The sequence below is a fragment of the Chiloscyllium plagiosum genome, unplaced genomic scaffold, assembly GCF_037043375.1.
Source record: "Chiloscyllium plagiosum isolate Xiang-an unplaced genomic scaffold, Cpla_swu_hap1 HiC_scaffold_11, whole genome shotgun sequence".
NCBI lineage: Eukaryota > Metazoa > Chordata > Chondrichthyes > Orectolobiformes > Hemiscylliidae > Chiloscyllium > Chiloscyllium plagiosum.
The window spans coordinates 25,287,630-25,303,904 of record NW_028270149.1 but is presented as its reverse complement, the minus strand read 5'-3'; the positions used below and the strand labels follow the sequence as shown (position 1 = coordinate 25,303,904).

Below are 16,275 nucleotides of genomic sequence, written 5' to 3'. Positions count from 1 at the left end.
CCTTTGAGCCATTTCGGTATCCAAATGGCTAGTTCTCCTTGCATTTCATGAGATCTAACCTTGCTAACCAGTTTCCCATGGGGAACCTTGTCGAACACCTTACCTAAGTCCATATTAAAGAGTTTAGATGACTTCAGAGTCAAGAGGAATAGAATGTGGGAGACCATTCAGGAGTACATTGGAATACTTGAGTTTAGAGGTAGGGGATGCATGAAATAGGGTTTCTGAAACAGGTGAACTAAAACAAATGCAAAGTTGTTTAATCCAATGGAGATGGGAACAGGTAGTCTTTGCAATGACATGAATATATTATTGAAAGCTTGCCTCAGGGTCAAATGTGATGCAAAGAGCAGACTAATGTAATCTAGACTTTTGTCAGGGAGAAGGATGGAATCTGTGGCTAGGAGCTGTGTTATGAGGAGAGACCAAACACAATGCCTTCAGCCTTCCCATTATCTAGTTGGAGGAAGTTTATACTCCTCTTATATTGGAGGTGGTCAAGCAATCCAATGATTTAGCAACAGAGGAGGAGTTGAGAGAGGGCAAGGTCATGTAGAGGATCACATCATCAAGTGTACATATGAAAGCTGAAGTTGCGTTTTCAGATGATGTCTCTAATCTCTTGTAGGTGAGGAGGGACCCGAGGAGAGATCAATACAGCAGAAAGAGAAGAGTAGCTGAGACTGACCATTCCAACCTCTCTTCTGCTGCTTAGTTCAGTTATGGCTGATCTGCATTCCAAGTCCGTTTGCAAGTCTTGTTTCTAGATAACCTAATATCTTGACCGAACAAAAATTTAAGTCCAGTTTTTGAAATTTCAATTGACCCTACCTGCCTGCAGATTCTATTTTAGTTTTTCTAGGGAGAGAGTTCAAGATTTGCAATATACTTGGTGTAGAAGTATTTCCTGACTTCACTCCTATATAGCCTTGCTCTTAATTTAAGATTGTATCCCCCCTGTTCTGACACCTCCACAAGAGGAAATAATGTCTATATTTCTGCCCTTTCAATTCCTCTAATTATCTTAAACACTTTAGAAGATTCAGCTGTGAATTGAGTAAGCTCAAGGGAATACAAGACTAGCATTTACAATCTGTTCACATAATTTAACCCTTTTAACCTGAATATTATTCTAGTAAATCTGCATTAGAAATCCCTTAATGACATGTATATCTGACCTGAGGTGGGAGGGAGCTTTTGTAGCACAGTGGTGATGCCCCTACCTCTGAGCCAGAAGTCCCAGGTTCAAGTCCCACATCCTCCATTGGTGTGTCACAACACATTTGATTACAAAATATCCATCCTCCCTGATGACAGCCCTCAGAAGGAACACAATAACCCAGATCTGTTCATACTGGAACTTGTTACAATTGCAGCATAATTTCTATCCCTTTATATTCAACCTGGTAAATATATTGTACTATATATACATACATGTGTTTCAACGAGATATAGTCTAACATTATATTAACCTTTTAAAACAGGAAAGTTGCGAATTGGCATAGCCTAACATTGGATAACTCTGCTACTTACTGTGCAAAGTCAGTCAGCCATTTGGACTTACACAACTCCAGATCTAATTGACAAAGTAAAGTTTATGCTATTCTTGTACACATGACCCCTATGAGTCTGTGGGCTTTCACCATCAGTAGGTGATATTGAAAAGTCACAGGCAATAGTTTCAATTTGTGCAGATTGGATCTACCACCCCACTGATGGCAAACAGCCTTGGACAATTTGTCATAAAGATTTGAGGCTTGCACTTTCTATATTTTAAAAACTCATTCTCAAGACCTTCTTGAAGCACTACAGTCCAGGTCTTGAAGGATCTTCCACAATGCCACTAGGAGGGGTTTTGACCCAGCAACAATGATGGATAGGCTAGCCTAGTTGGTCATTTGGAGAGAAGCTTGGCGCTGATGGTTACCATGTATCTGCTATCCTCATCCATCAGGCTGTAGGAGGCTGCAAGTTTGGGAGATATGCCAAAGGAATCTTTGTGATTTGTTATAGTGTATCCTATAGATGCAGCTACAGTATATCGATAGTGGAAGGATTGTGTGTTTATGTGAGTGTATAGGTTGCCAATCTAGCTGCCTACTTTATAAGGGAGAGGTGACATTAGGAAACATGAAATTAAAAAAATAAATCGCACTAAAACAGAACTGTTGGTTGGTCAGTCAGCGCGTGAATGAAATGCATGGCTTAATATTTTGGCTGGGACACACAAGTATGTTCCTGATTTTAATAGACTTCCTGTCAATATTGCTAACCTACCATTTTCGTCCAGTTGCTAATCAATTTGCTCATGTTTCCAGCAATTTCTGTATCTGTATGAAAATAATTAGATGTTTTAAATTGCAGTAACCTCTTGACTTTATAATAGGTTCACATAATGATTAGAGCACCTCATTTGTGTCATCCTAATGCTAAGATACTCATAGCACTACAGTATGATAAAACTATTCAACATCATGGCCCTTGAACACTATGTGCTTTATATCTTCAGTATTCCTCACGTACTGCAATTAAGTCGTGTAATATGCTTGTGAATTTACATTAGCATCGAATTGAAGGATTAGGCTGTTGGACTGATGCATGAGTCCTACCAATCTTTCTGTCAAGTAGCTTATCTTGAGTTCTGTGCCATTGTACACCCACATGTACCCTTCACAGTTTAAGCAATGGGAGGGGCAAACTGTCACTCTTTTGCTTTTTCTGAAATTATTAATGATGAGCCTTTAAAGCAGATATTATACTGAGAGTAGTTAATTTCCAAAGTCACTGCATTTTGCCAAGTATGCATTATAAAGCTGCAGCATATTTGAGTTCTCTCAGAGTTTTGGGACACTGAGCCACCTTGGGCTTCTCTCCCAGCATCCACATTCCTTTGAGGTTGATTTGGAAACAGAGGCTGAACATTGGTCATTCCACTTTGCATGTGAAAAGGAAAGTTTCAAAGTTACTTAATGCCATGACATGAGCAGACGAGTGATCTTGAGTGGTCCAACATGACCACATATTTCCCAATGTTGGTTGTAGATTGGAAGATTTTGAAAAAACAAAATCTTTGTAATGGAAACAACACAGACTGGCAGGCTTGTACTTTATAGTGCCAAACACGGAACAACGAAACAAAAGAGCCATGATACCATTCAATACAGATTGCTTCCCCATGGTACAGGGCTCAATTTCAAAATTTCAGACAGATACAAAACTTGGAACATTGTGAACTATGAGAAGGACAATGTAGAACTTCAAAAGTTGCTGGAATGGATGAAGTGGCAGATGATAAAATTCAATGCAAAGACGTATGAAGTGATACATTTTGGTGAGAAGAGCACAGAGACAGCATGAAACAAGGGAGACAGTTCTAAGGGGGTTGCAGGTGGAGAGGGACCTAGATTACACGTGCATAAGTCATTGAAGGTGGTGAGACAGCTTGAGAGAGAAGCTAATAAAGCATACAGCATCTTAGGCTTTATTAATAAGAGTTGGGAGTACAAGAAAAAGTATTTATGTTAAACGCATGTAAAGTATAAGTTCAGCCTCACTGGAGTGTTCTGCCCAGTTCTCTGCACTGCGCTTTAAGAAAGATTTGAAGTCACGGGAGAGGAGGTAGGAAAGATTCATAAGAATCATTCTGTGGATGAAGAACTTCAGTGATTTACATAGACTGATGAAATTGGGATTTTAAACTTGGAAGAAGTAAAGGTCAAGAAGACATTTGATAGAAATATCTAAAGTTTTGGAGGTTCTGGAGAGAGCAGATAGGGAAAAAAAAGTTTAGTCCAGATCTTCCAATGGGAAGATGGTCGCTGCAGCAGTATAGACAAGAATTGTGTGTTGAACTCCCAACACAGCTAACTGTTTCAGGAATTACCTATGATGTTGAAGCTTCCAACACACGCTTACCAAGAGTATGAAGTCTTACAAGGAAGGCCTCAGCTCTGAATTAGTTGGAGATTTTGGAGGGTTTCAACTCACTTATCTTAATAATTACCCAGAAAAATTTAGAGGAATTAAAATTTGCTATCACTCCTGGGTACTTATTAAACTGACAACCCCAACTCGCCACTCACCACCATCATGCACCCCTACCAGTCCTAGCCTCCCCAGACCCCTGACTGCCTACCCAACATTCACTATCCCTCTGATTTGACCTCCTCTGACTCCCTGTTGAGCTAATCCCAATCTGATCTGAGCCAATATCCCACCCATCCACATACCCCATGCACTCAGCCACTTACCTCTCACCATGTGGCAAGCCTACCTCCACACCTCTCCACCTACATCCCCATCTACCTGCAATCACCGCTCCCTCAAAATTATGGCCCACTCGGAGGTCCCATGCATTGACTTCCTACAGTGGTGAAGCAGGTCTCTTGGCCCATCGCATCTACACAACCCCCGATGAGCATCCCATCCAGACCACTGCATTACCCTATCCTATCCCTGTTACCCTGCACTTCCCAAGGCCAGGCCATCTAGCCTACACATCCCTGGGCCATATGGTCCAGTTTAGCATGGCCAATCCACTTGACCTGCACATCTTTGGACTGTGGGAGGAAACCAGAGAACCCAGAGGAAACCCATTCAGACATGGGGAAAATGTGCAAACTCTACACAGACAGTTGCCCAAGGGTGGAATGGAACCCAGGTCCCTGGTGCTGTGAGGCAGCAGCACTAACCACTGAGCCGCCATGCCAGAAGACCCTGCTGTGCACAACAGGAAATAAAATTACAGAAAAGGTAGCCTGCGATATACCCAGTACATCAAGTCCTCACCAACCTGCTACCCCAACCCCTCATCATCTGGCACATTGCCCCTTTATCCATGTGTTGTTTTACCCCTCACCCACCTACCACGTATACCTTTTCATCCAACCTTCGCTTGACCCTCTCACTCACGCATATTTTTCTCTCAGTTGCTTTGGAAGTGATTTCAGGATCTTTCAGGATAAAAGATGTGGCTTTCAAAACCAATCCATTTTGCCACCGGCAGTTGGGATTCAGTTGGGAAGACTCCTGGTCAGGATAGAGAACTCCTCTAAATGGAAATATCTTTTCTTTTGTCTGATCTGGATTGGAAGATGATTTCCGGCCCTGGTCAGAAGTTCAGGTGCATTGATCTTTAAAATGTCAGAAATACATACAGCAAATAATCAAAAAAGTGAATGGAATGCTAGCCTTTTATACCTAGAGGACTGAAGTATAACGATTCAGAAGTTATGCAAAACCCTGGTCAAAACTAATGGAGTACTATGAGCTGATCTGGGTACCATATCTTGGAAAGGATATATTGGCCTTAGAAAGAGTGTAATGTAGGTATGCAAGAATGAAATCTAGATTTCAGGGGCTAAGTTATAAGAAGAAATTATATAAATTAGACCTGTTTTCTCCAAAATTTAGAAATTGAAGGACAATCTGATTGAAGTCTTCAAGCTATTAACAGGAGAAGACATGGTAGATAAAGATAAATAATTTTCACTGTTTGGGGATTCTCGGGCTAGGGGGCATAGTCTGAGAACCAGGGCCAGACCATTCAGGAGAAATGTTGGGAAGCATTTCTACAAACACAGGCTGGTGGAGGATTAGAAGTCTCTTCTATAAATAGTGGTGGATAGAGGATCAATTATTAATTTTAAATCTGAGATAAACATTTTTTGTTCAATAAAAGTATTAAGTGATATGGGCCAAAGGCAGATTTATGTATTTAAGCTCCAGGTCAGCCATGATCTCATTGAATAGTGGAACTGGTTCAAGGATCTGAATGGCCTATTCCTATGTTAAGATAAGAAGACATGAGAAACTTTTATTTTACACAGAGAGTGCTGGAGATCTGAATTACTGTGCCTGAGAATGTGATGGGGAGGAGGTTCAATTAAGGAGAAATATGCAGCAAGAAGGCACAAGGTAAAATACTCCTTCAGAGAGCTGGTACTGATGTGACAGGCCAAATGGCTTCTTCCTGTGCTGTAATGATTCAGTCAACCCTCCTACTGGATTCTCTCCACCTTCTCCATCACCAGCACATACTGTTGATTAATCTAGAAGATGTTGTAAGCAACTCGGTGGCTCAGTGGTTAGCACTGCTGCCTCACAGCACCAGAGACCCAGGTTCGATTCCAGCCTCGGGCATCTGTCTGTCACATTCTCCCCGTGTCTGCGTGGGTTTCCTCTGGGTGATCCGGTTTCCTCCCACAGTCCAAAGATGTGCAAGTTAGGTAGATTGGCCATGCTAAATTGCCCATAGTGTTGTGCATTAGTCAGAGGGGAATGACTAATGCACAACACTATGGGCATTAGTCACTATGGGTAGGGTGGGTTCCTCTTTGGAGAGTCGGTGTGGACTTGTTGGGCTGAAGGGCCTATTTCCACACTGTAGGGAATTTAATCTAATCTAATCTAATCTAAAAACTTGCCATGCTTAGTTTGCCAGCTAGTATCCTGTTCATTGGTTTCAAACATCAAGAAGGGTATGAATAGCATTGTTACAGGGAGAGCATCATCTTCATGTCTCCTTCAAATTCTCCAAATCACACAGACTCCTAATTTGGACCTAATCATCATTTCTGGAAGACAGCCCTGGAATTTTCAAAGCTTTTGAGAGCACCAGTTTTGAAAGCTGTGTAGCAGATTTCTGTCCTACACCAACTGTTGTTCCCAATTTTGGACACATTAAACACCTGTTCAATGGATTTCAACAGGGATTTAAAGGCAAATCTCCTTGTACCCTAACCCAAGTTGAAGATCAATAAGAAGGCCTTGCATTGAGTCGCTTGGCCATGGGTAATTAGTGATGCAGAAAGAGAATTCTAGCTGACTTAACTGTCAGACAAAAGAGGGATCATATCCATACAAAGAGAGAAAAGGCTAAATTTCATAAACAGTATATTTAGTTGCTGGGAAGTAGCTTTGGTGCATTAATGTAACCTGGCAGGTGCTGGACGAAACTGGTTATGTCAGTGTCTCACATTGTTTGTGCCAGTGGGCAGATGTGCATCTAATCCCACATTGTGTACAATGGATGTGTGGTACCATGTAATGTGAGGTGGATGAAGACTGAACTTACCCCCAGGTCACTATCAGCCTATGTTTGAGAGAGCAAAGCGTGTAACTAACAGTAAGGCTGATAATTGGAATCTGAAACAAGTCTATTTAATCTACATCTAGGAAGAATATTGTGAATACCAAGTTTAGTCACTGAAGCAGATGGTCAGATTTCAGGTGAAATTTAACCCTTCGGTTAGTCCAACTGCACTGCTGAGAACAGTGTTTTGGCTTCTTTCAAACTTTACTTGTGTAAATAGGTAGACAATGTGCAGCATGAAGCTATATCATCCAGGTAAAAGTTGCAAAGTTGAAATGGAGATGGTTGGTCTTAGATAGGACAGCAAAATGTATTCAAGGAAGTTGAAGATCAACATAGGTTCTTGCTTTAAGAGATATACAGCATGGAAACAGACCATTTGGTCCATCTCGTCCATGCTGACCAGATATCCTAAATTAATCTAGTCCCATTTGCCAGAATTTGGCCCATATTCCTCTGAACCCTTGCTATTCATATACCCAACCAGATGCCTTTTAAATGTGATAATTATACCAGCCTCCACCACTTCCTCTGGCAGCTCATTTCATACATGCACCATCCTCTGCATGAAAAGGTTGCCCCTTAGGTCCCTTTTAAATCTTTCCCCTCTAACCTTAAATCTATGCCATGTAGTTTTGGAATCCATCACCCCGGAGAAAAGACCTTGTCTATTTACCCTTTCCATCCCCTCATGATTTTATCAACCTCTACAAGGTCACTCCTCAGCCTTTGACGCTGCAGGGAAAGTAGCCTTAGTCTATTCAGCTTCTCTCTATAGCTGAAACCCTCCAATCCTGGCAACATCTTGTAACTCTTTTCTGAACCCTTTCAAATGTCACAATATCTTTCCTGCAGCAGAGAGATCAATATTTCACACCATATTCCAAAAGTGGCCTAACCAATGTCCTGTATAATCACAGCATGACCTCCCAACTCCTATACACAATGCACTGATCAATAAAGGAAAGTATGCCAAACGCCTTCTTCACTATCTAATCTACCTGCGACTCTACTTTCAAGGAACTATGAACCTGCACTCCAAGGTCTCTTTGTTCAGCAACACTCCCCAGGACCTTGCCATTAAGTGTATAAGTCCTGCCCTGATTTGCCTTTCCAAAATGCAGCACTTTGCCTTTATCTAAATTAAACTCCATTTGCCACTCCTCTGCCCATTGGCCCATCAGATCAAGATCCTGTTGTAATCTGAGATAACCTTCTTCTCTGTCTATTACACCTCCAATTTTGGTGTCATCTACAAACTTACTAACTATACATCCTATGTTCACATCCAAATCATTTATGTAAATGATGACAATCAGTGGACCCAGCACCAATCCTTGTGGCATATCACTGGTCACAGGTCTCCAGTTTGAAAAACAACCTTCCGCCACCACCCTCTGTCTTTTACCTTTGAGCCAGTTCTGATCCAAATAGTTAGTTCTCCTTCTATTCCCTGTCATCTAACCTTGTTAACCAGTCTACCACGAGGAACTTGTCAAACACCTTACTGAAGTCCATATAGATCACATCTACCGCTCTGTCCTCATCAATCCTGCTTGTTACTTCTTCAAAAAACTCAATCAAGTTGGTGAGACATGAGTTTTCATGCACAAAGCCATGTTGACCATCCCTAATCAGTCCTCGCCTTTCGAAATACATGTAAATCCTGTACTTCAGGATTCCATTCAACAACTTAAGCACCACCAATCTCAGGCTTACCAGTCTATAGTTCCCTGACCTCTCCTTACCATCTTTCTTAAATAGTAGCACCACGTTAGCCAACCTCCAATCTTCTGGCATCTCATCTGTGTCTATCAATGATACAAATATCTCAGCATGGAGCCCAGCAATCACTTCCCTAGCTTCCCACAGAGTTCTAGGGTACACCTGATCAGGTCCTGGGGATTTATCCATCTTGAAGATATCCAGTGCCTCCTCCATTGTATTATGAACATTTTTCAGCATGTCATTATGTATTTCCCCACATTCTATAACTTCTATTTTCTTCTTCACAGTAAACAAAATGCATGTTTGGTATCTCCCCCGTCTCCTGCAACTCCACTCATAGCCTGCCTTGCTGATCTTTAAGGGGCCCTAAGCTCTTCCTAGTTACCCTTTTGTCCTTCATGTATTTGTAGAATCCCTTCAGATTTTTTTTTTAACCCTGTTTGCCAAAGCTATCTCATGTGCCCTTAATTCTATAAAGTTTCTGTGTCAACTGTGGTGGCACAGTGGCTTGGTGGTTAGTGCTGCTGCTTCACAGCGCCAGGGACCTGGGTTCAATTCACTTTTTGGTGTCTGTGTGGAGTTTGTACGTTCTTCCTGTCGGTTTCCTCCAGGTGCTCCAGTTTCCTCCCACAGTCTAAAGATGTGCAGGTGAGGTGGGTTTGGCCATGCTAAATCATCAAGAGATGTGTAGGCTAGGTAGGTTATCCATGGGAAATGCAGGGTTATAGGGAAGGGGGAGGAATGGGAGGGGTGTGGCCGGTGCAGTGGATCTGAATGGAATGCTTTTCGGAGGGTTGAGGTTGGTTCCACTGGACAAATGGCCTGCTTCCACACTATGAATGGAATCTCTCCTCTGAATCAGTAAGACGTGCATTCAAGTCCTACACCTGAGATTTGAGTGCAAGGATGTTGGCTGACACTTCAGTATATTAATAGTGCAGCACTATCAGAGGTGCCATTTTTCAGTTCAGAAGTTATGCCAAGGCCCTGTCTGCTCTCTCAGGTGAACTATCAAAGATTGTATCATAGAAGATCAGGAAGTTATCCCCAGTACCTTTGACAATATTTATTCCAGTGTCAAAATTAGTCTTGTTCATAGAAGTCAGAGGGTCATGGTGAAAGAGTGTTTTGCAGGCTGGAGGTCCATGACTAGTTGTGTTCTGCAGGGAGCTGTACTGGAACCTCTGCTGTTTGTGATATATATAAATGACTTGGATAAAAATGTAGCTGGGTGACTTAGTAAGTTTGCAGATGATACAAAGATCGATGGAGTTATGGATAGTTTTGAAGGTTGTGAAAGGATGCAGCGGGATATAGACCAGTTGCAGATATGGGTGGAGAAACGGCAGATGGAGTTTAATCTGTGTAAGTGTGAGGTGCTGCACTTTGAGAGATTAAATGTTAAGGAAAAGTATACAGTTAATGGCAGGACCCTGAACAGCATCGGTGTACAGAGAGATCTTGGGGTTCAAGTCCATAGCTCCCTGAAAGTAGCCATGCAAGTAGATAGGGTGATAAAGAAGGGGTATGGCATGCTTGCCTTTATTAGTCATGGAACTGAGTAGAAGAGTCAGAATGTCATGTGCACCTTTATAAGTCTTTGGTTAGGCCACACTTAGAGTATTGCATTCAGTTCTGGTGGCCACATTACAGGAAGGGTGTGGAGGGTTTGGACAGGATGCAGAAGAGGTTTACCAGGATACTGCCTGGATTAGAGGGCATGAGCTATAAGGAAAAGCTATAAAAACTCAGGTTGTTTACTCTGGAGTAGCGGATGCTGAGGGGAGCCTTGATAGAAGTCTGTAAAATTTTGAGATGCATAGATAGGGTTGACGGTCAGAGTCCTTTTCCCAGAGTTGAAATGTCTAGTACTAGGGGGCATGCATTTAAGGTGAGGGGGGTAAAGTTCAAAGGAGATGCGAGGAGCAAGTTTATTACACAGAGAACGGGAGACCTCTGGAAAGCGCTGTCAGGAGTGATGGTGGAGCAGATACTTTAGGGGCATTTAAGAGACTTTTAGATAGGTACTTCAATATGCAAGGTGTGGAGGGATATGGATCAGGGGCAGGCAGAAGGGATTAGTTAAATTTGGCATTATGTGCAGCACAGCATTGTGGGCTGAAGGGCCCATTCCTGTGCTGTACAGTCCTATGTTCTTTGGTGGTAATTGTAGTGTTGTTTGTAGGAGCTCATTGTGTGCCTATTGGCTGTTACATTACCTATGTTCCAATAGCGACTACTTCCTTTTAAAAAAAACTATTTTGTAAAGTATTGATTCATTTTGAGGTCGCAAAAGGTGCTATAAGCATGCAAGTTTTTGTTTTCCTTTTATTTTAAAATCCTTGAATGTGGAATCTGAATGACCTTCGCTGAAATGCCTCACATACAAGACAGTGATATTTAAGACCAGTTGTGAACAATAACTACAGTACTTGGTCAAATTATGGTGTCTGGCAATCTGTGTAAAAAAAACCTCAGCAAATTTACAAATTCTGTAGATTATCCTCATTGCATTTCCACATGTAGAAAGGTAAGGAAGAAGTGGGCTAAAGGTCTTCATGATGATGAATTGAATGCATTGTCAGGTAAAACTCTTGCTTTCAGAAGAATGTGAAATCAGGCAAATTGAAAAATACTAATCATTTTTTAAAAAAACGTCCGTTCTGTGATTACAGTGATTGAGCTGCCGGTGACACAGTGATATCTTCCAAACGGTAGCAGCAATGATTTTAATAATTCCATTCATTTCAGAGATCTGTGCATTCTGAATTGGTTCATGTCTGTTAGAGATGGAATGATAGTAATTACACCAGCATTGTTTTGTAGAATAATGGAGACATTAACCTTGTGCCCCCCCACTATCCGCCATGTATATGTAAAAACATCACTCACAAAAACACCCCCTGCAATCCATGAGACTATTGTATCAAGCAAACTAATGGTAAAATGTGAAGACAATAGATGGGCTTGTATTGTTCAACACAGTAAATTGCTGGATGAGCTTTATTTTGACTGCAGTTACAGTTGTGTAGCTGTTGAACAGTTTAAATGGACTGTATTCAATGTATTTACAGAGTGGCTGGAAACAAATGATTCTTGAAATAAAGAATAACAGGGAAAATTGATGGATGAATAAGAAAAGAGGTCTTGAATGGACAGAACTACAGCATGGCAGAGCTTAAGAGGGTCAATCTACATGGTAAGGAATTAATAAAAACTATAAAATAATTATTCAATGATGGTTTAACATGAGAATTTACATTTTCAACGGTTTATGGAAAAATGTATTTAAAAGGCATTATGTTTCATACCTTTACAAGAGCTGAAACTACAAAACAATATGCCAAACTTAGCTTAAGTGGACATAAACTGGAGGAAAATTGCTTGTTTCACAGATTAGAATGTGTAGGTGCTTGTCCTGTAAGAACTTGAAATAATACTTTTTTTTAAGTTGGGGTAATAGGATACCTATCAGGTATGAATTGTAGGTTTTCAAAAAAGCACTGACATCAAATTATTTTTATGATAATAAAAATTAAAATCTTTGGAGTTGAGATGTTGCTCGGTCAAACTCCATGATTGTAGTTTACGTTGTTCTCGGATTGATTAGGCACCAATCCTGTTCTGTTATCTTGACTGATCTTCAATCAGTTAGCCACAGTCTGGTCTCTTATATTGATAGAAAAGGGATCAAAGATTCTACTTAGTGTCAACAAAGAACTAAATCAGGGAGAAATCCAAGAAAGAATGGAGTTTATAGCTTTCCCTTTCAGGATTCTAATTCAATGTGTTAGATTGACTCAATACAAGTTGACTGTACAGTACAATATTTTACTGCAGGCACCTATCCCCTCACCTGCTTTTAGGTTTTACACCAATGTTGATTTGGATTCCCAGGAGCGCATGTTAATTTGGGGATAACATCTATCACCTCACCCACTCTCTGTCCCTTTTCTGTCTTCATTCCAAATGCGACATAGAGTACTAACTTAGTGCATCCACCATTAACCAGAAACCTAATTGGATGACAGGTAAAATCCAGGAGTGTGAAGAAATTCCTGCAAACCTGATGAATGAGTCCAGTCCAACAATATTCAAGAAGCATGAAAGCAGGCCGGACAAAGCTACCCCTTCAATTGACACCCCATCGATTTAACATTCACCTCTTCCACCACCAATGCATTGAGGCTGCAGTGCATACCATCCACAATATACACTGCCATAACTGGAGAAGTCTTCTTCCAAACCCGTGACTTCTACTACCTACAACAATGAAGGCGATGGCACGTGGGGGCATCACCAACTGCAAAACTGTTTAAAGTACTAGTTTTTTGAGACAGTCGTTTTTTTTCTGAATCAAATCTAACGGAGTGCAAATTAATTTCAGGGAGCGATATTATTATCCAAAATCATGGCTGTCAGTGCTGATCTTCTGTGTTTTATGCCGCCAATCTGACCATCTGTTTGTCACATTTTGAAAACCTTCTGTTCAGTTTGAGCTTGCTCAGCAGAGCCAGAACTATCTTGTTTCCAGGAACATGCTCCCTCCTAATTCCCATCTAAGTCACACAGCACCCTAACTGGAAAATATGTTGTTACTTCTTTGCTGTCAATAGGTCAAACCAACATCACATTGACGGCAAAGGAACAAGAAGGCAGCTCACCACCATCTTCTCAAGGCTGATTAGAGTTGGGTGCTAAATGCTGACCTTGCCAGTAATCGGGGTAAACTTATCTTTTGTGGGCTATTTTTGAGATTTTCTCAGCCTACATTTTTGCTTTTCAGAGACTCTTTTTCCATTCTCATTAACTCAATTCTTTGGTGATATAGTCATGCAATAACAACATCTTTGGTATTTATGTTGATATGCACGGAATTTAAAATCTCACAAATTAGAAGAATTCAACAATAACCTCAATTATCACCCTCCGTTAAAAAACCCCCACCACACAAGGAAGCTATTTATTTCTTACTGCTTAAGTTGGCATAGGGCATCAGGCATAAGTTAGCTTAAAAGTTATTTTTCTCAAAATAACTGACACACACTTCTACACACACACAAAAAAAACCATCAACCTAAGCACCCTAAACGCATCTTTTGTAGACTGTTAAGATTATAAGCAATGCATTTCCATTGGGTAAACATATAGCAAGAGCATTTTAAAGTGACTCTTTTCCCACTGCTCACCTCTGTCATTGAATTTTCCTGGGCATTTTGGGAATTTTGGAGAAAATTCTTTGGCTGTCCTAAGTGATTTGAACTCTGCCAGAGATGCCCATGTGCATGGCTAAATTTTAAGAAATATGTAGAACCTAATTAGTCTGAAGTAAATCGCTTAATTTTCCATCAATTAATTATCCATAAAGCCCATCCCATATCTAGGGTCAGGGTCACCTAACATGTTTGTAGAGTTAGACTAAACACGTTAACTCCTGTGCCCATGTGCTGTCAGTTAATACTTCCAAGCTACATACTGTAACTTTCCTTGATTCTCTTTATTTCACTAGTACTGCAATGTTCAATGCTCTTCTGAACTTCATTGTTATCTGCTTTTCTCAAGTACAAATACCTCCCTTCACCTTTCCAGCATCATTTCTGAGATAAAAACAGAAAAACTCAGCAGGTGGAGAGAAATCAATGTTAACTTTTTGGGTCCAGTGACCCTTCCTCAGTTCTGATTTTTGTTTCTGATTTCCAGCGTCTGCAGTTATTTCAGTCATTTCAGAGATGTCTACTCTAGTTTATTTCTTAAATCCTTTTACCCTCTTAATTTTTCTCCCTCCTCCAACCCTTCAAGCTTGTACAGGTTCACCACATAATTATAGAAGAAACAGTCCATTTAGTTGATTACAATTCATTCATGCAACAGCACCTATCAGTGTTCAAAATACAGCATCCAAGCTAAGTGCTGCCTATATTACTTCCCAGTTTATTTCATCTCTATCGCAACCTTAATGGTGGCTTTCCCTTAGTGACCCTGACCCTTCATGTTGGTTTCTCAATTTTCTAACTCTAACTCTAAGTGATTACGTTGCAGGCAACCCTATGCCAATTTTATTCGTACACAAAAAAAAAATTCTTCCTCCATGAGATGTTCAGTCCCTAGTATCAGCAAATGCTGGCTTTATTTTCACAAAAAAACTGAAAAAAGAGAAGTTTGCTGAAGTTTCACATCTTTTGATTACTCCTCTCATTTTATCCTTTGAAGTGACAAGCAAAACACTGATTGCTGTGCAACTGGAGAACGGCTGAGTAAAGTTTGTTTTTTTTACCCTCGTGGATGAAGCAGTAAATCTTTTTTTATGAGTCACATCTCAAGTTCTAAAATTCTGGGTAGATTTGTCAATCAGGAACCATGGAATTAGAGAGATTTCACCTAGGTATGGACTGAAATGTGCTTGATGGAAGCTGTCACAGAATTTAGATTAGATTAGAATCCCTACAGTGTAGAAACAGGCCCATCCCCTACCCTATATTTACCCCTGACTAATGCACCTAACACTATGGGCAGTTTAGCATGGCCAGTTCCCCTGGCCTGCACATCTTTGGAATGTGGGAGGAAACCAGAGCACCCGGAGGAAACCCACGCAGACATGGAGAGAATGTGCTCCACACAGACAGTTGCCTGAGACGGGAATTGAACCTGAGTCCCTGGCGCTGTGAGGTTAGCAGTGCTAATCACTGAGCCACCGTGATGCCTACAATTTAGTTTATTGTTTAAATTTATTGAGATCCAGGACATTGTAAGTGACCTTGTACCTGTTAATTATTATATTGAAAATTAATTTGTTGATCACTGCTTTCTTCCTACAACATCAGAAATCTATTGGCAATAGTTGATTGAGTGTAACAGTCTTTGTCTTGCTTAGGTTATTAGAAACTGTAAAAATGTTAGAACTGAGCTATTCCTATCTCCCTGACCTGAAAGAACAAGAAAAGTTAAAACCTTTTTGGTTTAGAGATAATGAATAGCTGTCACCAAGTTGCATTCATCCTTTCATAGGTGTGATAACATTCCACCCCTGAGTAAAATGTTATGCTCCTTAGCAAAAGACAAGGCTGCTTTAGAACTTACAGTCACTGAATCTGCAAGAAGCCTTTGGGTGGTAGCTGCCACTCAGCCAGGAATTCAGTCAATCATTTCAGCAATGGTTGAAAAGAATATTGGTTTGAATGATTGTAAAAGGCCATTAAATCTGAGCATAGTAAAGCAAGCTGTGATACTCTCAGGCAGGCGAGTGCTTTGAATCATCTCACCTCTTCCCGTCATCTTCACAAGACTAATCCTATTTGGCTAAATTATCCCGACATTAGGGATGACTGCATGCAATTTTTTTTTTGGGTTCTCCTTCCAAGGTTGCGGTGAGTACAAGTGCGAAACCAAAATCATGCAATGGCATAGCCTGTTCGAATTGGGGATCCATTGCACAATCTAAATTATCTTCTCAGGGA

The 16,275-nt window shown here is 40.8% G+C and overlaps 1 protein-coding gene across 4 annotated transcripts in view; it reads left to right on the top strand.

Annotated features, from left to right (window-relative positions):
* Positions 1 to 16,275, top strand: part of LOC122557364 (neurite extension and migration factor) — a 307,983-nt gene that overhangs the window by 256,665 nt on the left and 35,043 nt on the right. For all 4 annotated transcript variants that reach the window (XM_087991911.1, XM_087991913.1, XM_087991912.1 and 1 more), the window contains exon 2: positions 11,896 to 12,020. The gene's annotated coding sequence lies outside the window, so the exon portion shown is untranslated. The remainder of the gene's footprint in view (positions 1 to 11,895; positions 12,021 to 16,275) is intronic.